At 39.6% G+C, this 6,000-nt stretch overlaps 1 protein-coding gene across 1 annotated transcript in view; it reads left to right on the top strand.

Annotated features, from left to right (window-relative positions):
- Positions 1-493: 493 nt before the first annotated feature.
- Positions 494-6,000, top strand: part of LOC139399509 (H(+)/Cl(-) exchange transporter 7-like) — a 30,366-nt gene continuing 24,859 nt past the window's right edge. Inside the window, exon 1 of the mRNA XM_071144902.1 lies at positions 494-530. The gene's annotated coding sequence lies outside the window, so the exon portion shown is untranslated. The remainder of the gene's footprint in view (positions 531-6,000) is intronic.

The raw sequence follows: 6,000 nt of genomic DNA, 5'->3' as shown, positions 1-6,000 counted from the left end.
AACTTCAATATCCTCAACTACTGGCTGACTATATTCAGGATCAGGTTCAATATCCTCAACTACTGGCTGACTATATTCAGGATCAGGTTCAATATCCTCAACTACTGGCTGACTATATTCAGGATCAGGTTCAATATCCTCAACTACTGGCTGACTATATTCAGGATCAGGTTCAATATCCTCAACTACTGGCTGACTATATTCAGGATCAGGTTCAATATCCTCAACTACTGGCTGACTATATTCAGGATCAGGTAACTGTTCAATATCCTCAACTCCTGGCTGACTATATTCAGGATCAGGTAACTGTTCAATATCCTCAACTACTGGCTGACTATATTCAGGATCAGGTTCAATATCCTCAACTACTGGCTGACTATATTCAGGATCAGGTAACTGTTCAATATCCTCAACTACTGGCTGGCTATATTCAGGATCAGGTAACTGTTCAATATCCTCAACTCCTGGCTGACTATATTCAGGATCATGTTCAATATCCTCAACTACTGGCTGACTATATTCAGGATCAGGTAACTGTTCAATATCCTCAACTACTGGCTGACTATATTCAGGATCAGGTTCAATATCCTCAACTACTGGCTGACTATATTCAGGATCAGGTTCAATATCCTCAACTACTGGCTGACTATATTCAGGATCAGGTTCAATATCCTCAACTACTGGCTGACTATATTCAGGATCAGGTTCAATATCCTCAACTACTGGCTGACTATATTCAGGATCAGGTTCAATATCCTCAACTACTGGCTGACTATATTCAGGATCAGGTTCAATATCCTCAACTACTGGCTGACTATATTCAGGATCAGGTTCAATATCCTCAACTACTGGCTGACTATATTCAGGATCAGGTTCAATATCCTCAACTACTGGCTGACTATATTCAGGTTCAATATCCTCAACTACTGGCTGACTATATTCAGGTTCAATATCCTCAACTACTGGCTGACTATATTCAGGATCAGGTTCAATATCCTCAACTCCTGGCTGACTATATTCAGGATAAGGTTCAATATCCTCAACTACTGGCTGACTATATTCAGGATCAGGCTCAATATCCTCAACTACTGGCTGACTATATTCAGGATCAGGTTCAATATCCTCAACTACTGGCTGACTATATTCAGGATCAGGTTCAATATCCTCAACTACTGGCTGACTATATTCAGGATCAGGTTCAATATCCTCAACTACTGGCTGACTATATTCAGGATCAGGTTCAATATCCTCAACTACTGGCTGACTATATTCAGGATCAGGTTCAATATCCTCAACTACTGGCTGACTATATTCAGGATCAGGTTCAATATCCTCAACTACTGGCTGACTATATTCAGGTTCAATATCCTCAACTACTGGCTGACTATATTCAAGTTCAATATCCTCAACTACTGGCTGACTATATTCAGGTTACTGGTTGACTGTATTCAGGATCAGGTTTCTGGTTGACTCTATATCAGGATCAGGTTTCTGGTTGACTATATTCAGGATCAGGTTACTGGTTGACTCTATATCAGGATCAGGTTTCTGGTTGACTATATTCAGGATCAGGTTACTGGTTGACTATATTCAGGATCAGGTTACTGGTTGACTCTATTCAGGATCAGGTTTCTGGTTGACTCTATATCAGGATCAGGTTTCTGGTTGACTATATTCAGGATCAGGTTTCTGGTTGACTATATTCAGGATCAGGTTACTGGTTGACTATATTCAGGATCAGGTTACTGGTTGACTATATTCAGGATCAGGTTTCTGGTTGACTATATTCAGGATCAGGTTACTGGTTGGCTATATTCAGGATCAGGTTACTGGTTGACTATATTCAGGATCAGGTTTCTGGTTGACTATATTCAGGATCAGGTTACTGGTTGACTATATTCAGGATCAGGTTACTGGTTGGCTATATTCAGGATCAGGTTACTGGTTGACTCTATATCAGGATCAGGTTTCTGGTTGACTATATTCAGGATCAGGTTACTGGTTGACTATATTCAGGATCAGGTTACTGGTTGACTCTATTCAGGATCAGGTTTCTGGTTGACTCTATATCAGGATCAGGTTTCTGGTTGACTATATTCAGGATCAGGTTTCTGGTTGACTATATTCAGGATCAGGTTACTGGTTGACTATATTCAGGATCAGGTTACTGGTTGGCTATATTCAGGATCAGGTAGGGTTGGCTATATTCAGGATCAGGTTACTGGTTGACTATATTCAGGATCAGGTTACTGGTTGGCTATATTCAGGATCAGGTTACTGGTTGGCTATATTCAGGATCAGGTTTCTGGTTGGCTATATTCAGGATCAGGTAGGGTTGTGGTCTAAGTTTTTAAGAACACACTACCCCTGAGGGGTAGGCTACAAAACAGATCAATGAGTTAACCAGGTAACTTTAATGAATATATAGAAATAGCTGTTGATTTTCTGAAGAAACAATAACTCTGATATGTGTTTTCAAGACAGGTGGGGTGGTGTGAGACAGGTGGGGTGGTGTGAGACAGGTGTGGTATGTCGTGTTAGTTTAGACAGGTGTTGTATATAGTGGTAGTGTTAGACAGGTGTGGTAGTGTTAGACAGGTGTTGTATATAGTGGTAGTGTTAGACAGGTGTTGTATATAGTGGTAGTGTTAGACAGGTGTTGTGTATATAGTGGTAGTGTTAGACAGGTGTGGTAGTGTTAGACAGGTGTTGTATATAGTGGTAGTGTTAGACAGGTGTTGTATATAGTGGTAGTGTTAGACAGGTGTTGTATATAGTGGTAGTGTTAGACAGGTGTTGTATATAGTGGTAGTGTGAGACAGGTGTTGTTTATATAGTGGTAGTGTTAGACAGGTGTGGTATGTCGTGTTAGTTTAGACAGGTGTTGTATATAGTGGTAGTGTTAGACAGGTGTGGTAGTGTTAGACAGGTGTTGTATATAGTGGTAGTGTTAGACAGGTGTGGTAGTGTTAGACAGGTGTTGTGTATATAGTGGTAGTGTTAGACAGGTGTTGTATATAGTGGTAGTGTTAGACAGGTGTGGTAGTGTTAGACAGGTGTGGTAGTGTTAGACAGGTGTTGTATATAGTGGTAGTGTTAGACAGGTGTTGTATATAGTGGTAGTGTTAGACAGGTGTTGTATATAGTGGTAGTGTTAGACAGGTGTTGTGTATATAGTGGTAGTGTTAGACAGGTGTTGTATATAGTGGTAGTGTTAGACAAGTGTTGTATATAGTGGTAGTGTTAGACAGGTGTTGTATATAGTGGTAGTGTTAGACAGGTGTGGTAGTGTTAGACAGGTGTTGTATATAGTGGTAGTGTTAGACAGGTGTTGTATATAGTGGTAGTGTTAGACAGGTGTTGTATATAGTGGTAGTGTTAGACAGGTGTTGTGTATAGTGGTAGTGTTAGACAGGTGTTGTATATAGTGGTAGTGTTAGACAGGTGTTGTATATAGTGGTAGTGTTAGACAGGTGTTGTATACAGTGGTAGTGTTAGACAGGTGTTGTGTATATAGTGGTAGTGTTAGACAGGTGTTGTGTATATAGTGGTAGTGTTAGACAGGTGTTGTATATAGTGGTAGTGTTAGACAGGTGTTGTATATAGTGGTAGTGTTAGACAGGTGTTGTATACAGTGGTAGTGTTAGACAGGTGTTGTGTATATAGTGGTAGTGTTAGACAGGTGTGATAGTGTTAGACAGGTGTTGTGTATATAGTGGTAGTGTTAGACAGGTGTTGTATATAGTGGTAGTGTTAGACAGGTGTTGTATATAGTGGTAGTGTTAGACAGGTGTTGTGTATATAGTGGTAGTGTTAGACAGGTGTTGTATATAGTGGTAGTGTTAGACAGGTGTTGTATATAGTGGTAGTGTTAGACAGGTGTTGTATATAGTGGTAGTGTTAGACAGGTGTTGTATATAGTGGTAGTGTTAGACAGGTGTTGTGTATATAGTGGTAGTGTTAGACAGGTGTTGTATATAGTGGTAGTGTTAGACAGGTGTTGTATATAGTGGTAGTGTTAGACAGGTGTTGTATATAGTGGTAGTGTTAGACAGGTGTTGTATGTAGTGGTAGTGTTAGACAGGTGTGGTAGTGTTAGACAGGTGTTGTGTATATAGTGGTAGTGTTAGACAGGTGTTGTATATAGTGGTAGTGTTAGACAGGTGTTGTGTGTATATAGTGGTAGTGTTAGACAGGTGTTGTATATAGTGGTAGTGTTAGACAGGTGTTGTATATAGTGGTAGTGTTAGACAGGTGTTGTATATAGTGGTAGTGTTAGACAGGTGTTGTATATAGTGGTAGTGTTAGACAGGTGTTGTATATAGTGGTAGTGTTAGACAGGTGTTGTATATAGTGGTAGTGTTAGACAGGTGTGGTAGTGTTAGACAGGTGTGGTAGTGTTAGACAGGTGTTGTATATAGTGGTAGTGTTAGACAGGTGTTGTATATAGTGGTAGTGTTAGACAGGTGTTGTATATAGTGGTAGTGTTAGACAGGTGTTGTGTATATAGTGGTAGTGTTAGACAGGTGTTGTATATAGTGGTAGTGTTAGACAAGTGTTGTATATAGTGGTAGTGTTAGACAGGTGTTGTATATAGTGGTAGTGTTAGACAGGTGTGGTAGTGTTAGACAGGTGTTGTATATAGTGGTAGTGTTAGACAGGTGTTGTATATAGTGGTAGTGTTAGACAGGTGTTGTATATAGTGGTAGTGTTAGACAGGTGTTGTGTATAGTGGTAGTGTTAGACAGGTGTTGTATATAGTGGTAGTGTTAGACAGGTGTTGTATATAGTGGTAGTGTTAGACAGGTGTTGTATATAGTGGTAGTGTTAGACAGGTGTTGTATACAGTGGTAGTGTTAGACAGGTGTTGTGTATATAGTGGTAGTGTTAGACAGGTGTTGTGTATATAGTGGTAGTGTTAGACAGGTGTTGTATATAGTGGTAGTGTTAGACAGGTGTTGTATATAGTGGTAGTGTTAGACAGGTGTTGTATATAGTGGTAGTGTTAGACAGGTGTTGTGTATATAGTGGTAGTGTTAGACAGGTGTGATAGTGTTAGACAGGTGTTGTGTATATAGTGGTAGTGTTAGACAGGTGTTGTATATAGTGGTAGTGTTAGACAGGTGTTGTATATAGTGGTAGTGTTAGACAGGTGTTGTATATAGTGGTAGTGTTAGACAGGTGTTGTATATAGTGGTAGTGTTAGACAGGTGTTGTGTATATAGTGGTAGTGTTAGATAGGTGTTGTGTATATAGTGGTAGTGTTAGATAGGTGTTGTATATAGTGGTAGTGTTAGACAGGTGTTGTATATAGTGGTAGTGTTAGACAGGTGTTGTATGTAGTGGTAGTGTTAGACAGGTGTGGTAGTGTTAGACAGGTGTTGTGTATATAGTGGTAGTGTTAGACAGGTGTTGTATATAGTGGTAGTGTTAGACAGGTGTTGTGTATATAGTGGTAGTGTTAGACAGGTGTTGTATATAGTGGTAGTGTTAGACAGGTGTTGTATATAGTGGTAGTGTTAGACAGGTGTTGTATATAGTGGTAGTGTTAGACAGGTGTTGTATATAGTGGTAGTGTTAGACAGGTGTTGTATATAGTGGTAGTGTTAGACAGGTGTTGTATATAGTGGTAGTGTTAGACAGGTGTTGTATATAGTGGTAGTGTTAGACAGGTGTGGTAGTGTTAGACAGGTGTTGTATATAGTGGTAGTGTTAGACAGGTGTTGTATACAGTGGTAGTGTTAGATAGGTGTTGTGTATATAGTGGTAGTGTTAGACAGGTGTTGTGTATATAGTGGTAGTGTTAGACAGGTGTTGTATATAGTGGTAGTGTTAGACAGGTGTTGTGTATATAGTGGTAGTGTTAGACAGGTGTGGTAGTGTTAGACAGGTGTTGTATATAGTGGTAGTGTTAGACAGGTGTTGTATATAGTGGTAGTGTTAGACAGGTGTTGTATATAGTGGTAGTGTGAGACAGGTGTTGTTTATATAGTGGTAGTG

Source organism: Oncorhynchus clarkii, unplaced genomic scaffold, assembly GCF_045791955.1.
Source record: "Oncorhynchus clarkii lewisi isolate Uvic-CL-2024 unplaced genomic scaffold, UVic_Ocla_1.0 unplaced_contig_2161_pilon_pilon, whole genome shotgun sequence".
Taxonomy (NCBI): domain Eukaryota; kingdom Metazoa; phylum Chordata; class Actinopteri; order Salmoniformes; family Salmonidae; genus Oncorhynchus; species Oncorhynchus clarkii.
The sequence above is the reverse complement of the archived record's forward strand: the minus strand, read 5'-3'. Positions and strand labels throughout refer to the sequence as shown.